Source organism: Apodemus sylvaticus, chromosome 14, assembly GCF_947179515.1.
Source record: "Apodemus sylvaticus chromosome 14, mApoSyl1.1, whole genome shotgun sequence".
Taxonomy (NCBI): domain Eukaryota; kingdom Metazoa; phylum Chordata; class Mammalia; order Rodentia; family Muridae; genus Apodemus; species Apodemus sylvaticus.
This window is the reverse complement of record NC_067485.1, coordinates 19,792,708-19,813,008: the sequence shown is the minus strand read 5'-3', so window position 1 is coordinate 19,813,008 and position 20,301 is coordinate 19,792,708. Positions and strand designations below refer to the sequence as shown.

The 20,301-nt window shown below is 44.5% G+C and overlaps 1 protein-coding gene across 1 annotated transcript in view; it reads left to right on the top strand.

Moving 5' to 3' along the window:
* Rnf144b (ring finger protein 144B) overlaps positions 1-20,301 on the top strand; it is a 146,775-nt gene that overhangs the window by 1,019 nt on the left and 125,455 nt on the right. The gene's annotated exons all lie outside the window — the stretch shown is intronic.

Sequence of the window (20,301 nt, the reverse complement as noted above, 5' to 3'; positions counted from 1 at the left end):
AACTAGTTTTGTCGGTACCTTGAAGATGCTGGGATCAAGCAGGTAACACTGCAGACAGCTAGCTACACAAGGACCCATTGAGATTAGTGGTTGTGAAATCAGTAACTTCAGCTTTGTTGGTATTCTTATATCTCGTATTCTTGTATCAGGAGTAGGTGCAAAGATGGCAGGAAGGGAGGGAGAGAGGGACGAAAAACACATTTAGCTCAGCTGGAATTTTCCTAAGCCAAGAGGGAGCTACAAATGGAAGGCTGAACGGGTTGAGGATGTGCAGGGACAGTGACTGGTGGACTGTAGGCTCTGGGTGAGAAGGGAGGTGAGGACGGAGAGTGGACTCAGGAGAGCGCAGGGTTAATGAGATCTTTGCTTTTATCAGCGCCTGCAAATTCTGTCTTCCCTTTAAACTGTAGCTCCCAGATACTGCAGGGTTCCTTTACCTTATTCACCACTCTCCTTAGCACAAAAGGCCTTGCTTGCCTTAGTAGGTATATTTTGTGTAATGAGTGAAAATAAACCCTTACCACGAGGCTCTAGAATATCTTTTCAGTGACGTGACTGAAGGCTATGCTCTTCGAGATATGACAAGCTATTTCAGTTGCCTGACAGTTAAGGTTTATTTTTGCTCTGTAAAACGCTGGTCTGTTTTGGCAGCTTTCTGGGGCTTCCATTCATGAAATGTATTCCTTGCTGCAGGTTACTTGGATTTTAAAAGATCGCCCGACTCAGCGTGAGCCCTTTATGATCAGATGGTGGTAGCGGAAGAGCAGCTGCTGCTCTTCAGTAGGCCTGGTTACTGGTCAGTCAGAAGACTATGCCCAGCTGCCAGGTCTAGTTATGGAAGTATGTAGGGCATAGGTGGTGAGTGTCACTGCTTCTGCCATCTAAAGGAACAATAATTGCAAACTCCTGTGGTCCAACTGAGATGACCAGAGGACATAGTTGAACATATCTGTTAGTTTTATTTGGCAGTTGTTAAGATGTCTTTAGATTTTCAGTATGCCTTTGATAAGTCTTAATGTCCATATCTGTGCTTCTCCTACATTTATCAAACTGCTGCACACACATATCTATCCTACACTGTAAGCTTCGCAGGTAGAAACTGTGTCCATACTTTTATCCTCCCAGTGCTGGCTTGGGGACATGATATTTTCAGAATATTTAATAACGCTGTATCCCATTTCAGTTCTTAGACAGTGGCACAAGCCTATTGTCTGGATACTATTTAAAGATTGTTCAACAAAATTAACTCAGCGGGTTAACATGGTTTGAATAAGCCGATGACCAGTTCTTTTTTTAGACCTGGGCAGAAATGTAAATATAGTGACCCATTTGTTTCTTCTAAAAACAAGATATCCTACTCTATTTTGGTAGAAAGAGTTAGCCAAAATAGACAGCTTTGTAATTGAAGATTATGAAGGTTTTAGACTGCATGCCGGAGGATCCCTCTGGTTGGTGAGAACTGTTGTAGCTTGACAGTGACCAGGGAGGACTACTCAAGGTAAGCGTCAGGTTCTAGAAGGGAGATAGATGGTAGTAAGACCAAGAACTGCTGGAGAATAGCAGAAGAATGCTTCTTAACTTATGCCGCAGGAACCAAGTTTATCATTTCTCACACATGCCATTAGTATATCTGGTTCTTTTTGAGACAGGGTCTCACTGTGTATCCCAGACTTGCCTTGAACTTGAAATCCTCCAGCCTCTGCCTCCCAAACGCTGGAAATACAGGTACTTGCCGCCATGCTGGGGTACATTTAATTAATAGCTTAGCTGTTTCCTATGTGTGACAGTTGATATTATCTTCCAGATTCACTTAGAGGCAAGCCCCCATGCCTGAGGGACATTATCTAGGTTAAGTTAGCCTCTTCATAAGCCTGCCTATGAAGTATGTGTGTGAGGCTGATTGAGGTGGCAAGACTCACCTTAACTGTGGGCAGCAGCATCCCTGGGCTGGGGTCTGGGGTTGAATATAATCAGGAAAGTAGGTGGAGCACTAGGCTTCATTGTCTGTTTCTCGGCTGTGGAGACAGAAGAACCAGATGCCTCTGGTTGCTGTGCCCATGACTTCCCTATGCTGGCAGATTGTACCTTGGACTGTGAACCAAAATAAAGTTTGTTTTCCTTGAGTTGCCTTCCGGAGGTGTTTTGTTACATAACTAATAGAGACAATTGGTCCTGAGAAGTATGACAGTTGCCGTGATAAACCTTATCATGCATTTTATAGGCATTTAGAACTCATTGCAGGAGGAATGTGAAAGAGTTTGGAGCTTTGGGCTAGACAAACCCTCACATGCTGAAAGCAGAGCTTAATGGACCATTCTGATGGGAAAGCAGAAAGCCCAGAGGAGTGCTAACTGCCAAGGCCTGGGTTGTGAGGTTTCTAAGGGAAACCGGGATTCTAACCAGGAGCTGCGTGAAGCCAGTCAGGTTACATTCTAGCAAAAAGGATGACCTCATTCTTGAGAACTTGAGTGAAACTGAATTTAAATGTAATGGATTAATATGTTAGGCAGAAAAAAATGTCACTGCAGGATAGCATTCAATCGATGATGTGGGTATTGCTATAGGTCTACAGGTCTCCCCAGGTCTCCAGAGGATAAAGAACAACAGGTAGGGCTGAAGACATTTAAAATGTGTAGTCTGTCAAGAACAAGAGCTCAGCTAAGTTTAAAGTTGCAGCCAAGACCTATCCTAAAAATAGGCTGTAAATAGGATTGTTAAAGAGAAGCCATCAGCTTCACAGTGGGCCAATGGGAAGGGCTAGGCTCCACCCATCAAAGCTTCCAAGTAGAATGCTAGAGTTTGCTGGTTCGGAAAAGCTACTGTCTGTCTGTCTGGTGAAGAACTTGTCCTTGATAAGCATACAGTGGCTCCTGCAACTGTGGTACAGGGAGATCAGGCCCCATTCCTTATTTGGCCGCAAAACTTAGCAGTGTTGTTCACAGTGATACTGGTCTTGCAGATGTGAAAGATGCAAGTTTGAAGGGTTGTGGAATCTTGCACCATGGTTTTAGAGTATTCCTGAGGCCAGGCAATATGTGGCAGGGTTGGAGTGTTGACAAGAAGGCCATGACAGGCTACTTGGTGAAGCCTGCCTTGCAGTGGGGACCACAGGATGTTAGAGACACCAGGCCTTTGTGATATCCGCAGAGTAAGGTTGTAGTTACAGAGTGGGGTTGCCCCAAGAGAAAGGCTGTGTGTGCCCAGATGATTCTACCATGAGCCTAAGATGCTATGGAGTTTCAGGATTTGATGTTTGCCCTCTAGTCTCACTCAAGTTCATTCTTTCCTAGTGCTTTACCATTCTTGGGAATGTATTCTCTGTACTATTGTATGTTGGAAATATGTAACTTTTAAAATAGACACTCACAGCTCGCTCGGAGAGTGCCTTATGTCTCTGATGCTACTGAGACGTTGGACTTTCAACGTTAAAGACTGGAAACTTAGCCGAGCGGTGGTGGCGCACGCCTTTAATACTAGCACTTGGGAGGCAGAGGCAGGTGGATTTCTGAGTTCGAGGCCAGTCTGGTCTACAAAGTGAGTTCCAGGACAGAGAAACCCTGTCTTGGGGAAAAAAAACAAAAAAACAAAAAACAAAAAACTAAAGACTGGAAACTTGAAGCAGGACACGACACATTTTGCATTATGAGATGGCCATGAGCCTGTGGGGATGGGAGGTTATGGTTTTAAAAGTGATGTGCTTGGGCATCAAGTTGATAAGAGATGGAGCTGTGATGGTTAACACGGACTGTCAACTTGACAGAATCTAGGGTCACCTCTGGGCATGCCTGTGAGGAATTAATCTAGATTATGTTTGTATCCGAGCAGTTTTCTGGAATAGGTTAATTGAAGTGGAAAAAGACTCCGCTTAACATAGATGGCACCATGAGCTGAGGACACAGACACAGAATAAAGGGAGCAGAAAAAACACCAGCATTCATCAGCATTTACTTCCTGACTGTGGGCACAGTGTGACCAGCTTCCTTAAGCTGCTGCCCCTCCCACCCCATGGCAGACTGGCCTCCATGATGGACTGTAGCTTTGAACTATGAGCCAACGTTAGGCCACCTTTTGTTCTTAAAAAAAATTTTTTTAATGTACTTTGGTGTTCTACCTGTTTGTATGTGTGTGTGTGTTGGGGGGGGGGGTGTCAGATCCCCCAGAACTGGAGTAATAGACAGTTGTAGCTGCTGGGAATTGAACCCGGGTCCTTTGGAAGATCAGCCAGTGCCTTTAACCACTGATCTTTCTCCATCCCTAAACCTTCTTTTTCACAGTTGATTTTCTCAGGTAGGTTTTTTTGTTTTTGTTTTTGTTTTTTTAAGATTTATTTATTATATGTAAGTACACTGTGGCTGTTTTCAGACACTCCAGAAGAGGGAGTCAGATCTCATTACAGATGGTTGTGAGCCACCATGTGGTTGCTGGGATTTGAACTCAGGACCTTTGGAAGAGCAGTCAGTTCTCTTAACCTCTGAGCCATCTCTCCAGCCCTGTTTTTTGTTGTTTTTTTTTTTTTTTAACTTGATTTGAAAGGTTTTGTCAGTGAAATGAAACTGAAGGAATAGAGAAATAACAGAACCTAGAATTTTTTTTGTTTGCCATAAAATAAGATCTTTTTTTTCTGTCTGAGGACTGACCTCCAGTGCTATTATAGCATCCAGTGCTATAGAAACAAATATTTCATATTGTTACTATAGGCCAAGTCATAACATCAAAGTAAGAAAGATGTTATTCAATATAAGCTGGCTAGATACCCTTACCACAGAACTGCCAAAATATTATTTTACTAAACCAATATGTCTAATGCTAAGATAGTCCTATAAATATTATCCTGAATCTCTTTTACAAATAAAGCATTTTTAGTTTTAATTTATTCTGTAGGAGAACTAGACACTTCAGTGAGTACTTGTCCCAAAACCTTTTAAAAGTTAAATATTTTCAAATAATGAAAGGAAAAATAAAAGAATTAGATGTTAGTGCCTCCCATTATGATTTTGAAAAATAAGCTTGAGAAAAGTGTATTTCGGCCCAAGGTTTCCGAGGTACCAAGTTCCCGTTTGTCGTCCCTGCTGCTTTTAGGCCTGTCGTAGGGCAACATGTCACAGCGTGAGCATGTGCTCAGAACTGCTCACCTCATTATCACCAAGGGAAGGACAGAGGGGAAGAGAGGAGAGACACTACTAATGTCTGGACATAGTTCTGGCTCTCACACCTGGGGAAAGCGCTGTTGCTGTCTGGTGAGCTAAGACCAAGAACTCTGTTACACAGGCAGCACCCAGGACCTGCCTAGACAGCAGGGGCACCTGATTCAGAATGCAAGTGCTCACAGTGGAGAACTGACTGCCATCCCACTGCCTCACCAACATTGCCCCTTTAATCATGATAAGCTCCAAACTCAGTCAAAACCTCTTGTTTTTAGTTGAGTATAACTCGGTTTCTCCTCTCCTCTCTTTTCTCCCCTCTTCTCCTCCTTTTTAAGTAGGAAAACAACTCTATTGCATGGCAGTTTCCTTTTCTGGCTGGGCTGGCCTTTAACCCCTGATTGTCCATACCTCCGTTTCCCCAGTTCTGGCATTACAGGTAAGACCACCAAGCCCAGAATGGTGGTTTCTGAGTTTCTGTTCAGCATTAGCACTGTTTTTCACCTCTCTATGTATAAAACTTTTTTTCTCCTACACAATATTGGTTTCTATTGGTTCTTTTCCTTTGCTAGCTGTCCTTAGTCTCATAGCCACTCAATGTAGTTCAGGTACTTGGTAGATATACCATGGTCTACCATACAGGATATTCTTGGATTATCTCATCTACGCCTCAACACCGATGGACTCTATAGCTTTAGAGTCTATATCAGTATAGCAACTTCCTCTGTTCTGGTGGCATGCTAACAGAAAAGGTAGTATCACCTGCTTGTTGGCTGTCCCCACTCTGCATCTCATCAGCATTTGAAGTTGGGGGGGGACCCTGCCCTCCAGCAATTCTTTGCCCTTTTTCCTGGATTGTTTAACCTCATTGTCCACCACTTGAGAAGACTCAGCCTTTCACTTCCAGCTCCTCGGGTCATCTGGAGTCCACACCTCTTAACAGCTCTTCTACCCAGTCTATCCTCCTTCGGGCCATAGCATAGGTTTCAACTAAACTGTCGAGAGTTTCTTTACTGATCTCTCCCTGAAGCCTTATCTTTTTCTCTGAATTAACAAAGAGTGAGCCCACCAAACAAGTACTAATCTTGTCAGCCTTGAAGACTAACTATTTATCTGGGGCAACAGATAATTAAGACCCAAGCGTTGCTTTGCCCCATGAAGTGTCCCTCAGGCCTCCCCAGCTGAAACTCCTTTCCTTCTTGCCTACAGTGTACTCACTCACCTAGTGTCTTCATAGTTTGATTATTCCTTGTGAAATTATAATGTAGTTACTTACATCTTCATCTTTGTAACAAACATCTAGTGAACTGTCTTTCAGTACCCTTTGTGGAAAAACTGCCCGGTCCCCTCAACCTCCTGGGATACTTCTCTGTGGTGGTCATCTTTCTGACAGTGTAACAAATCTATCAGTTTTTGTTTTTGTTTTGTTTCATTTTTCAAGACAGGTCTTTTCTGTGTAGCCTATGTATGTATGTATATATGTATGTATGTATGTATGTATGTATGTATCTATCTATCTATCTATCTATCTATCTATCTATCTATCTATCTATCTATTGTTTATGAGTACACTGTAGCTGTACAGATGATTGTGAGCCATCATGTGGTTGCTGGGAATTGAATTCAAGACTTCTGCTCGCTCTGGCTCCGCTCGCTCTGGTGGCCTCGCTGGCTCTGCTCAGGTCCCACTCACTCATTCCAGCCCTGCTCCCTCTGGCTCAAAGATTTTAAAAGCTTATCTTGTTCATGGTTTTGGAGGTTTTAGCCCATGGTTTTTTTGGCCCTGTGGTGAAGTGGGCCATTGGCACAAGGACATCAGGAAAAGGAAGTGCTTATTTCACAGCGGCCATGAAGAAGAGAGGCTGGGCTCCAAATATCCCCTCTAGGGCAGGCACCCAGTGACGCTGCTTCTTCTGCTAGGTCCCAGTTTTTAAAGTACCACCAGGTTTTAATAGTGCCAAAGGCTGCCGACAAGACACAGAACGCTTTGTGGACTTCAGGGAGTGTTTATCCAAAACAGTACCTTCATCTTTATTCCAATGCCAGTCTGTCTCCTGTAAGGTTAGAAGAAGAAGATGTAGGCGCAGCTTAGGATAGTTTCTTCATTGGGGATCTGAAACTGAGAGACGTACTGATTCTACTTGATCACTGCACCTTGAACATAGAAAGTCAGGAAATGTAAGGCACGTTATCTGCCATTGAGAGAGATCCTAGACTACGGGGCGGGAAAGTGAAGATGAAAGGTGATCAAGACAGGGCACTGACACGTAATACTTTATGGGGTGCCCACATACAGCGTTAAACTTTACTTCTAGGTATGCTGGTGAAGGTGCTTCAAAAAGAGATTAGCATTTTAATTAGAAAGCAGATAGTTCTCCTCAATATATGCATAGATACCATCCAACCCACTGAGGGCCTGAAGAGAATAAAAAGGCAAAGTAAGGTTGGGGTTCCTGCCGAGAACTGAAACTCTGATCTTCTTGCTTAGTCGCCCTGATCCCTAGAAGTCTTACCATTACCACCTTTCTGGCTCTCAGGTCTTTGGAGTCTATCCAGCTTTCCTGGCTCTTCAACTTGGAGATAGTGGAGACTGCAGGACTCCTTGACATCTAACATTGTATGAGCCCATCCCTTTCAGTGACTAAAAAATCTTTCCACTGTCTTTCCACATATGAACCACATGCACATGCAAACATATTTCTCTCTACACATCCATGGGTTCTATACCCACAGGGTTTTTGTTTTGTTTTGTTTTTTGTTTGTTTTTTGGTTTTTGGTTTTTTCAAGACAGGGTTTCTCTGTATAGCCCTGGCTGTCCTGGAACTCACTCTGTAGACCAGGCTGGCCTCGAACTTAGAAATCTGCCTGCCTCTGCCTCCCATAGTGCTGGGATTACAGGCATGTGCCACCACTGCCCGGCTGCCCACAAGTTTTAAATTCACGGATTCAACCCAAAATGTTGTTAAGGGCTGATGGGATGGCTCAGCAGGTTAAGGTACTTGCTCCTATGTCTGATGCCCTGAGTTTGGTTCCCAGAACCCCCATGATGGAATAAGAAAAGTTACTTCTACTACCTGTCTTCTGATATCCATACTCAGGCCATGGCATGCTCACTTACACATACACACACACACACACACACACACACACACACACACATTTAAAAACATGCTTAAGCTATGACGGCAGCATCTGTGTTAAATGTGTGCATGCATTGTCTCATTATTCCCTGAATAACAGAGTGTAGCTGTTGTCTAACTCAAGTCAGGCAGTAGAAGTCATCTAGAGATGATTTAAAGTATGGGCTTGGTGATACACATCTGTAATCTTGGCACCTGCGAGACAAAGGCAGGAGGATCAGAAGTACCAACACAGCTAGACCCTGCCTCCAAAACCAACAGTAATAGCCATAAAACAAGTGTAGGGGTGGAAGTGGATGGGGTCTATGCAAACACTACACACTTTATACAAGGGACTGAAACATTCACAGGTTTTGTTTTTCTGGGTGAGGGCAGTAAAGCCCACGCCCACAGTGACACACCCACTCCAACAAGGCCACACCTCCTAATAGTGCCCCTCCTACTAGTGCTATTCCCTGGGCCAAGCATATATAAACCATCCATTCCCTGGCCCTATAGCCCCATAGGCTTGTTCAAACATATGAGTCTATGGAGGCCATACCCAAACAGCATACTGCAAACTATATTTAATTCAATTTCAAAAGTCTCCATAATCTATAACAGTCTCAATGTTAAAAGTCCGAAGCTCAAATTCTATTCTGAGATTCAAGCAGTCTCTTAACTGTAATACCATATAAAGTTTTAAAACAAACAAAACAAACAAACAAACAAAAAACCTGGACCAAAGCAAGGCAGAAAACCAGCTGGGCAAACTCCAAACTCTAGGTCTCCATGTCCGATATCAAAGTGCTCCTCAGATCTCCATCTCCTTTCATCCTTGTTGACTGCTGTTAGCAGACCTGGCATTCAGCATCAACAAACTTCATTCTCCTGGGCTGGCTCCATTCCCTGTTAGCAACTTTCCCCGGCAGGTTATCTCACAGCTCTGGCATCTCTCACATCTTGGGGTCTCCAAGTCAACTTCAGCTTCACAGTTTCTTGTTCCAGTGTCTGAGTTCCACACATGATCTCCAAAGGGCTTGGGTCACATCTCTGGCTCTGCTCTCTGCAGCACTCTCGTCTCTGGTTGTCTCCGGTCCACTGCTGCTGCTGTTCTTGGTGATCATCTCATGGTACTGGCATCTCCAAGTACACTGGGGTCTTCTGTTGCAACGAGGCTTCACCAGTAGCCTCTCATAGGCTCTCTTCATGCTGTCAAGCTTCAATTTCTTTGCATGACCCCTTCAGTTCTGGGCATCAACTGCAACTGAGGCTGCACCTTCAACAATGGCCTTCCCTGGCCTCTCACAGTGCCAAGCGGCAGCATGATCCGTGATCCGTTCACATCTTCAAAACCAGCACCACCGGGTGACTCTTACACATTACCAAGTTCAGCTGCAGCAGGAGGTACAACCTTAGTTCTCTCTAGAAAATAGCTTTTTTGTGCTCCGAGGAAACACTTCCCAGAAGATTTCACCTCAGTGATGCTGGTTTCTTCTTAATCACTGCTAATTTCTTAGCTCCAGCCTACCACCTTCAATTGTCCAGTAGTCCCTTCTATTCTGGACTCTAAAGCTAGGGCCACGTGACCTAAGCTGCTGAGTTCTGCTGCTGCTGGGGCTGGAACTCCACCCCTCTTATCCTGTTGCCAGCACTCTGTTTTCCAACTCCCTCACTGCCTAAGTTTGATGGTCCTGGAACTTGCTCTGTAGATTGACCTTGAACTCAGATCTGCAAGGCTCCATCTCCTGGGATTAAAGGTGTGTATCACCACGCCTGGACTTAAATTTAGTTGGGTGGGATCAGGCCTCAAAGTCCCATTTCCTTAATCTGTTATCTCCTAGGACACAGGATTCTGCTCCATTCTACTTCCTGATACCCCTTTAATACTTGAGCCATATAGTTTGTATTTTTTCTTTCTCAGCTTTCTCCTTTTCATTAAAATGCTCTTCATAAGAGTGAGCTTTAGTAACTACACAACAGAATTTATACCAGGCTGTTTTGAGACTTTCTTTTTTTAAAGCAATTAATCCAAATCCCTTCACCTTAGCCTCAGGCAGACTTTTTGGACCATGGCAAAGACAGTCATATTCTTCATCAAAATATCACAAAACAGTCTCTAGTCCACATACCAAAATTATTCTCCACTGAAACCTCTTGGGCCAGGTCTGCACAGGTCAAATCACACTCAGCAACAAGGTCTACCATATTCCTACTAGGATAGCTCATTAAGCCTCATTAAAGCATCCCACTGCTTTCCAAAGTCCCCAAAATCTACATTCCTCCAATTAAAAGCATGGTCAGACCTATCAAAGCAATACCTCAGTCTCTGATATCAATATCTGTCTTAGTTAGGGTTCTACTGCTGTGAACAGACACCATGACCAAGGCAACTCTTATGACAACATTTAATTGGGGCTGGCTTACAGGTGCAGAGGTCCAGTCCATTATCATCAAAGCAGGAACATGGCAGCATGCAGGCAGGCATGGTGCAGAAGGAGCTGAGAGTTCTACATCTTCATCTGAAGGCTGCTAGAAGACTGGCTTCCAGGCTGCTAGGATGAGGATCTTAAAGCCTACCCACTCCAACAAGGCCACACACCCTAATAGTTGTACTCCCTGGGCCAAGCATATACAAACCGTCACACCTTCTAACCTGGGGTTGGGGAATCATACTTAGGCTATTAGACTTGACAGTAAGTCTGGTGAGCCATCTCTCTGGCCCCCATTAACATCCCCTTTTTTTGTCTCTGAGCTAATGAGATAATCACTATATAAATAAGACAGAGTTAGCTAGTTTGTTTATTTTGATTTTTAAGGCAGAGTTTCACTGTGCAGCTCTGGCTGTCCTGGTACTTGTTTTGTAGACCAGGCTGGCTTCAAATCACAGCCTGCCTCTGCCTCCTGAGTGCTGCGATTAAAGACTTGAGCTACCACTCCCAGCCTAAAATAGCTTTTAAAAGCCATGCTCTCTCTAATTTCTGTTTACCTTTGTTATTTCATGATTTTCTCTTTCTTTCTTTCTTTCTTTCTTTCTTTCTTTCTTTCTTTCTTTCTTTCTTTCTTTCTTTCTTTCTTTCTTTTTTTTAACCACTCTAAGCCTCTCCCTCATGGGACCGAAATTAGATTTTTCCACAGCAGGAGGACTTATATATCAATAATCACGGCTTTAAATGTCCCTTCTGGATTCCTTCCTGGACTCCACCCCACCTCTCTTTCCCAGTCATTCTCTTCCCACAGCCAGTAGTTTTTCTCAGATAAAAATCTGACCTCACTAGCTGGCTGGGTGGAGCCGACCTTTGATGCCAGCACTTGTGAGACTGATCTCTGAGTTCAAGACCAGGCTGGTCTACAAAGTAAATTCCAGGACAGCCAGGGGTACACAGAGAAACTCTATTTGGAAAACCCCAAAAACAAAACAAGAAAACCCATGACATCCACATTACTGTGTTAATATGTCAGTGCCTCTTCCTTATCTGTAAAATAAAGTGTGGTTTTAAAAACCTGAGCTGGGAATGTTGCCAAGGGGCAATTCAAATTTTCGAAAAGAAACATTTAAAAAAAAAGATGTATGTATTTTATGTATATTCGTACGTTGTAGCTGTCTTCAGACACACCAGAAGAGAGGGCATCAGATCCCATTACAGATGGCTGTGAGCCACCATGAGATTGCTGGGAACTGAACTCAGGACCTCTGGAAGAGCCATCTGTGTGCTCTCTTAATCATTGAGCCATCTCTCCAGCCTGGGGGAAAAAAAATCTTTGAATTTGTCCTTTTGACTTTCTCTCCCTTTTGCCCCTTTCTTGCCCCTCCTGAACACTTTTTCCCTACTCTAAGGTTACAGCCGAATTGCACTGACCCTTCCGTCCCGGGTCCCGGTACCGCCCTCTGTTGGCATCCTCCGTCACAGCACCTGCGTCGCAGAGGCGCTTGACTCATCCATCCATCACTATCCACCTTGGCGTCAGCAGAGACGCTTTAGAAGCTCTTCGGCTCCAGTACTAATGGCGATGACATGTTTGATGATTTCATCTCCCATTGTCTAGCTCCTGCTCAGAGTGGAAATCTGACAGTTCTAGCAACTACCTCCTATTGAAACCCTCGTGTTAGAAAGCTATCTGAGAAATTTAGAAAAGATCAGGGATGAATGTATTTTCAAAAACGGTTATCTCTATTTTCCAGGTTGTTGTTATAAACTGGTTACCAAAGTTAATTCTGGCCAGCCTTTGAGTAACAACTTGACTATGAATAATATATTCCATAAATATGCATTATGCTCACAGGTGAATGAACGGCTAGAATACCACTTGACAGCTCACCTTGCACGTTGCCGTTGCGGTTACGTCACTCTCCGCTCTCTCCCGTTAGTGAGAGGTGACATTTCCTGGATTGCTTCCCATCCTTTCTGATCTGCTGTATTATTAAGTAGGCTGTACTCATTGCGAGTTCGTCCTCCATTAGAAGTCTCTTCCTTGAACATATCCATCTGCTTCTCCCTGGAACTGGAGCCTTAGAACTGGGTCTCTCCTGGGTCAGAGGAGACAGACTCCGTAACCAAAACCGGAGAGTAATTAAAGACTCCCGGCACGCACTCTGGCGGCCCTGACAGGTGGCATGCATGTATAGTTCTGGCTAAGGGGACCTGCCCTGACTTGTGCAGCTGAATATATTCCTCCTGAGACCCAGTCGAACTCCCAGCACCCTAAGTTCAAAGAGAGTGAATGCGTCTACATTTTAAAGACAACGATAGGTTTATTTAGGGGGAACATGTACGTGCCTGGCAGGAGAGTCTCAGAATGATGCTTATGCGAGTATCAAGCGTTGGGAAATGGGGTGAAGACACTCAGTGGAGGCGGAAGGTGAATGGAAATAGTTCCTTGAACCTTGTCGCGCAGATGAAAGATTTTAAACGGATTTTCTCAAGTTGCCCGCGTCCGGATTTCCTGGACCACTCGCGCTGCCTGCTTCCTAAGGAGTGCGCCTCCGGGGGAGGTGTGCGCGCGCTGGAGGCGGGGAGGCGGCGGAGAGGGGCCTGGCTCCGGGAATAAACAGCGGGGGAGCGGCTTGGCTGACGCTCGCCGCCCGGGGAGCGAGGTGCAAGGACCGCAGGCCGCCGGAGCGAGCCCCGGGAGGGTAACTAGGAGATTGGAAAGCCTTTGATGCCAGAAGCCTCTGGCTGGAGACGCTGACAGCCCAGCCCTGCCCCTCCGGGAGTCTCAAGCTGTGGCTCAGACCTCAAGGTAAGGAGTAGCTCCGTGCTGCCCCGGAGCCTCAGGACTCGCCGCGCCTAATACGTTCCTACCTTCTCGGGGCTGCCACCACCTCACCTTCTTCCTCTGTTCTTCTCCGGGGTCTTCGGCGCCAAGCTGAAGTCCTGTGCTGGGTGTTTGGCAAGGGCTCCCATGCTGCGCGTTCTGGGTTTCTGCTCCCTCCGCGGCCCGCGGCACCTTCGCCCCCTCTCCACCATCCATACCTCGCTTTCACGTCTTCCCCAGGACCCCTGCTCCCTGACTCTGGGTTGCTGGGGAGGGCGGAGGGGGTGGCACGAGATCGCCCACCCTCTCCAGGTGTGTGGGTACAGATGCACTAATTGCCCCTAAGATCTGATAGTTGGAATCTGAAATACTGCAATTCCTAATCTTCCAGAACGTACCCTGGGCTTGCATTACTGCACTAACTTTGGAAAGAGTATCAACTCTTGAATCCGGTCATTGCAATGTATTACTTTATCAGTGAGTCCTCACTGAACCGTAGGTTGGGATTTCCCAGCCTCTACCCTACGCCCTTTCCCAGTTTAAACACTCTAATAAGTTATTGTGTTTTCAAGGCGACAGCTATCGCTACTAGTTTATCAGACCTTGAAGCTCTATCTCTTATCCTGGAGCTTGGAAAAATAAAAAACCCTCAGGCCCCACCCTTTATTCTTGATTCTGATCTGGTAAGAGAAGGGGAGGGAGGAGGGAGAGAGGCTGTTGTTGTGTATGTATATGTACATTACGTCTAAAAGGGGGGAAAAACGCCCGGAAGTGAGTGCGATCCTCCTCCTCCTCCTCCTGAAGTGTTCTCTTGAAAGTATAAGGTCCACAAGGGAGAAAGCCCGTTCTCCCAAAGCTGATGGTTTGATGTGGTGCCATCGCTTCTGGGATGGTGGTCTGCGGAAAGGAAGCTGAGTGCTATTTTGAAACTTAGATGCAGGACTAGAAGAAAATAACGTGCTTCCAAGAGATCAGATTTAAAACGTTTTTTAAAATGTAAGAATTTCCTCAAAAATACTCCTGTGACTGCAGAGGGTGGAGGCCTATCCTGGGTTGGGGGGAATCTGAAAAATCTTCCACGGACTGTCTTTGATTTTTTGTCAATGATGAACTGCAGGCCCTTGCCCTGTATACTTGTTGCTTATTTAAAGGCAAAAAAAAAAACAAAACCAAGCAACCAAACAAAACCCCTCAAACAGACCAATCCCCAGGCAACAAAAGAAGGGATGGTCATGTAAACGAGTGCAAATCCTGTTTATGCTCCCAATTGTGTGCGCCCAGGGTCTTCCACTGTAAATCATATTTAATGAAGATGAATTTGTCTCCATCCTGCCTGGTGTCACAGTTGTGCATCTGCTGTTTTTTATACACATGCTTATTTGTACCTGAGCCATTATAAGTATCTGCAGCCATCAGAGGGTAACAACCAGGCACAAAAGAGACTGACTGACCTGTGTCTTCTGAAAAGTTGAGGAAAGGGCTAATTTCTTAATATATTGTCATGTAGATGCACTATTAAAGCATTGATTATTTTATTTTATGGACCAAGATGTGTTTGGGGGAGTGGCTGGGGTGCCTATTTAACATATGAAAGCAGAACCAGCCTCCAGGTTCTCCCAGCATCTCTCAGTCCTGTCCTGTAATTGTATGGCTGGCTTAAGGTTCTCTATCCTGAACTCTGCAGCCCTGGGGCTGGGCTGCCCTGCCTCCTTTGGTCTCCTGGCTGCTGTACTTGGCTCCCCTCTCTCCCTTCCCCTCCGCCCCTCCCTTCATGATTCAGGGTCATGACCCCTCTGGACTGCCCCGGATGTGTCTACCTCTGACTGTGTTCTCCTACACGTCTATAATAAACTTTCTCCTCCATTATAACTAGGAGCAGTCATGTCTTTTCCTTCCCTTTTTATTTTTTTTTTTTTAATTTTTTTTTCCGTTCACTGTGAAATGGGGCTGATATCTGCTTTCAAGAACATTAAGGACGAATGGATACTGTAAAGCCTTTTGAACATTTGAGAAAAGACGCCGTCTAGTTTTTGAGCCAATATGATTGTTTTCCTGGCAAAATTTTTCTCCTTTCTAAAATTAACTTTCCCTAAGGAAACATAGTGCAGATGCACATGATTCAGCCCAACCAACTCCCGAAAATACTGTAAATTGTAAAAGTGACCTTCCTGTATTCCTGTAGACCCTGGTTTGAGATCTGATCACAGCACATGCCAAAAAGCCCATACTAGCTGGTCTTTGCAAAGTGCCCCTTCGATGGCATAGACAGGGTACAGTATTATGCTTTAAATTCTATCGGTGAGGCAAAAGTATTATTATTTCCCAAAGGTTTCGTGTATGTTGTACACACTGGATCTGAGACTTCCATAATTATATATGTAACACATGTTTTTAATAGGAACCAAAAACCACAGTATTTTTCTCTGTGGTGGGATAGTTAAGCATTAGGTTTTGATCACTTTTTCATGGACATTTTAATATGACAGAACTAAAGGCTTCAAGAAAACAATTCTATAGAGATCTATTTGGAATTAGAAGTCCTTAAAAAAAATAGAGAGAGGGTTGCCCGTGGCCTACTGTGTGCATAGCCCATGCCCGATGCCCGTGGCCTATTGTGTGCATAGCCCGTGTATGGCTTTGAATGTAACGGTGGTGGATCCAGTTCTGGCAGCCTCTGACTGGATGATTAGGCCCTTCCACTCTTCCCCAGACCTTTAATTTAGTTTGTAACTTGATGCTTCACTGACACACTCTGCCACGCCAGCTCACAGAGGAATGGCTGGCACTTTGGGTTGAAATTTTTTTCCCTCCCATCAATTAAAACATATGAACACACGAGTATAGGCTACAGAATGCCGTTGCTTTTTCAAGGAGGTATTCTAAGAAATTCCTTTGGCCACAAGGAACACAGCCCCAGTGCTGGCTGCACCACTTGCCTGGTCACTAATTTCTCATTGATTCGAGAATGCAGAAATTATAATAGAGTCAAAGGGAACTAAACTTGGAAGAGCATTTCAGAACCCATCTTGATTTTAATCACTCTTTCCTACAGATGCATACTGAAGTCAGAATCCCGTCTTGGAGACTAGGCGTTCCGTTTGATGTCTCACTGGTTTTCTATAGCAATGAGGATTTTTTTCACCTGAGATGAATTTAATAGGGTGGCAATGGCTGCCCAAGTAGATTGCAAATCTAGGTTCGATTTCCAGTGAAACTCAATGTAGCGCAGGTAATTTACAAAGGCACATGCAGGTAATTTACAAAGGCACCAAGGTACTTGAGACTAACATTCCAGGGTTTTCACTAGATTGGGTGGAGGCTCCTGGAGCTGTTTGCCAGAAGACAAAGGATACCTCAGGCTGATGATTGTGAGGAAGGGTTTAGAAAGAGCAAGGCTTAGGGAACCGGTCAGTTACTTGAGTGGACAGACTTCAGCCCTTTTAAGTCCCTTTAAATATATATGACAGTTGTCTCTTATCATTCTACCAGTGGCAGCCAGTTGAGTTTCTCACATTAAATGCACCTAAGCAGAAATATAAAAACATGGATACTTTTTCTATGGCTTTTCAGAGTTCTGCTGTGTGTGTCTCAGTCAGTCCCAGATATCGACAATGTGATCATCTTAGCTCATCCAGCACCTTGTCCTCGTTAGGGAAGCTGTGTGCTGGGATGGAGGTGGTGCGCATCCTTGATTAAGGTGCCAGCGCCTCTAATCACAGTTCTGTGGAAAGAGGAGAAGAAAGCCTGCCTTCTAGGACAGAGTTTTTAGTCTGAAGTCATAGAAAGACTCCTCCTGTCTCGCCTTTAGGTGCCTGTTTGGCTAGGGCTGGTCCTTCATAAGTTCCACCATTCCTTCATGTTTATCCCTCAAAATCTTCATCCTCAAGATTATGTTCACTTGAAATGAATTCATATATGAGTTCACTAGGGTAGGAGTGAACCGAAGGTCCTGGTGCTTTTTATTTTTCTTACTAGTTGTAAAATGCTTTATTCTGTTACTTGGCTTGAATTCAACCTTGAGAGGTGATAAGAAACCTAGATAAATATTCCCGCCACACCACAATTACCTACCTTTTGCTGAGGCTGTTTATATACGTTAAGAAATTAGGTACTGTGCCAGGCGGTGGTGGCGCACGCCTTTAATCCCAGCACTTGGGAGGCAGAGGCAGGTGGATTTCTGAGTTCCAGGCCAGCCTGGTCTACAGAGAGAAACCCTGTCTCGGAAAAAAAAAATTAGGTACTGGAGAATTGGCAGTTATGAGTACTGTCTGTTCTTATAGAGGGCCTGGGTTTGACTCCCTATACCCACATGGTAGCTCACAGTCATCTATAACTGGTTCCAGTAATCTGGTGCCCTCTTCTGGCCTTTCTGAGCATATATATGTGATGCACAAACCTATATGCAGGCAAAACACTTATTAAAAAAGAAAAACCTTACATATCTCTAAGAGGCAACCATGACCCTCTTTAAATAGGGTTGTGATCCAGAGAAGTTAGCAGCATCTTCTCTAAGAGCACAAGACGCTACATGGTCTGTAGGGGATGATGCTGTACACGTGGGGCTTCTGAGATAGTTCCTAATTCTGAAAAGGCTGTATAAAGTCTTCATATGTTTGTGTATTTTATCTTAGACACAGTCAATGTGTGGAACCCAACCACATGGCATCGATTTAATCCTTAGAAACAACCTCAACATTTAATGTTTCCAAGACAGAGTGGACCCCACTAATCAAGATGATTTTTAAAAGATTTGCCTTATAATTTTCAGAAATTTGAGGATTCCTTAGGCACCCATGGAGGACAAATCCACACAGTCTTCACTTTAAATGCAAGAATCTCTGGTGTATAATGTTCCCTTCAGGGTGAAAAAGTTCTCCTGTCTTTTGATGTTGCTCCGTGAGGACGGTTATAAGTTAAAACACACACAAGGCGGCAGTTCATCTTCACGGTTAGCCTGAGTGGGTTTGGAATCACCCAGGAGACACACCTCCACGTGTGTCTGTGAAGGTGTCCACAGGATGGCAGCATCCCTCCAACTAGGGTGTGGGACTGAATCAAAAAAGAAGGAAATGAGCCCCTCTCCCCCCAGCAGTCATTCCTTTCCATTCCCCGATGTCAGAAGCAGGGTGAGGGTGACAGTGTTCACACCTCAAGCTCCTGCCGGCATGTCTTCCCAGCCATGGTGGACTGTATTGTCCACCTTGACTAAGAACCAACTCTTCCTTCCTTAAATTGCTTTTGTCCAGCATTTCAGGATAGTAAAGAGGTAGCTTACAAAATATTTGCTATAAAAAGGAACATTACTTTGATAGGGTTGAGAGTGGTTGGCTTTGTCAAAACATTTCTCACCAAGTCTGAGAAAAATGCACTAGACCAGTAATAACTTTAATTTTTTTGAAAGTTTGTATTTCAGACTGGTGCCTTGGGTTTTCGTCGAATCTGCTTGATTAATGCTGTCTGACTCCACCTAAGATCTGGTATAGGTTTTCTCTACCTGAAAGAAGTCATTACTGTTAATCCAGAACTAGGAGTTCATGATGTGCTCTGTCATGGGTTGTCCGACCTCTGGCTAATTCTGTGTCCAGATGAAAGAAGGAAACAGTGAAAATACTTGGGGAGACAGCAAGAGGCAGGTGGGAGCAGGGAAAGGAACTTTGATGCTTCAATTTCTTTCTTTTCTTTCTTCCTTTCTTCATTTCATTCTTTCTATTCTTTCTTTTTAAATGCTTTAAAAAAAAAAAGATCATCTATTTTATTTATATGAGTATACCATAGCTGTTCTTCAGACACACCAGAAGAGGGCATCAGATCTCATTACAGATGGTTGTGAGCCACCATATGGTTGCTAGGAATTGAACTCAAGACCTCTGGAAGAATAGCATCAACTTTTAACTGCTGAGCCATCTCTCCAGTCAGCCCCCTTATTTTCTTTTTGACACAAAGGGCTCATGCAGCAGACTCCAGCTCAGTCTGGCCTCAAGCCTGCTATGTAGCTAAGGGTGACCTTAAATCTGTGACCTCATGACTCTTCCTTCCCAGTGCTGGGATCCCAGGTTGTCTCTACTACACGAAGTTTTATGATACTAGGGCTCTCCCAGCCCCCACCCCCATTTTCTTTACTGTATATACCTAGACTACATTGAAACAGAAATATTTTTATCCAAATCAGTTTTTCTTTTCTTTTTCTTTTTTTTTTTTTATTTGGTTTTCTCAAGACAGGGTTTTCTCTGTATAGCCCTGGCTGTCCTGGAACTCACTCTGTAGACCAGGCTGGCCTCCCTGCCTGCCTCGACCTCCTAAGTGCTGGGATTCCGCCGCCGCCACCGCCACCACCACGACCCTGCACAAAGTCAGTTTTTCTTATTGTGACAAAATACCATGCCTAGAGTGCTTATGAAGAAGAAACAATTTGTTCAGGGTAAAGAGTTCAAGTCTCCTAGGGTGGTGGTGGAGCCACCTGGCACTTATATGCATATGGAGTTATGCATATACTCCATTCTTCTTTTAAAAAGCTTGGTTAAAATTAGCGAGGCTATGAATGAAAGCAGAGCAGAGGGAGTGGGGGGAGGGGCTAGCTGGAGAGATGTATAAATAGCATCAATAAGGCTTAGTGACTGATTGGATATGGCAAATGGATATGGCAAGGAGGAATCCAAGATAACTCTCCGGGACTCTGTTGTCATGGAAGGAGAAGCCGGGCTGGGAGAATGAAGACAGGACATCAGTGTGGTGTGAGGGACCAAGGAATGGAGTTCTGACTGTGAATTCTGATCCTCTGTGATTCC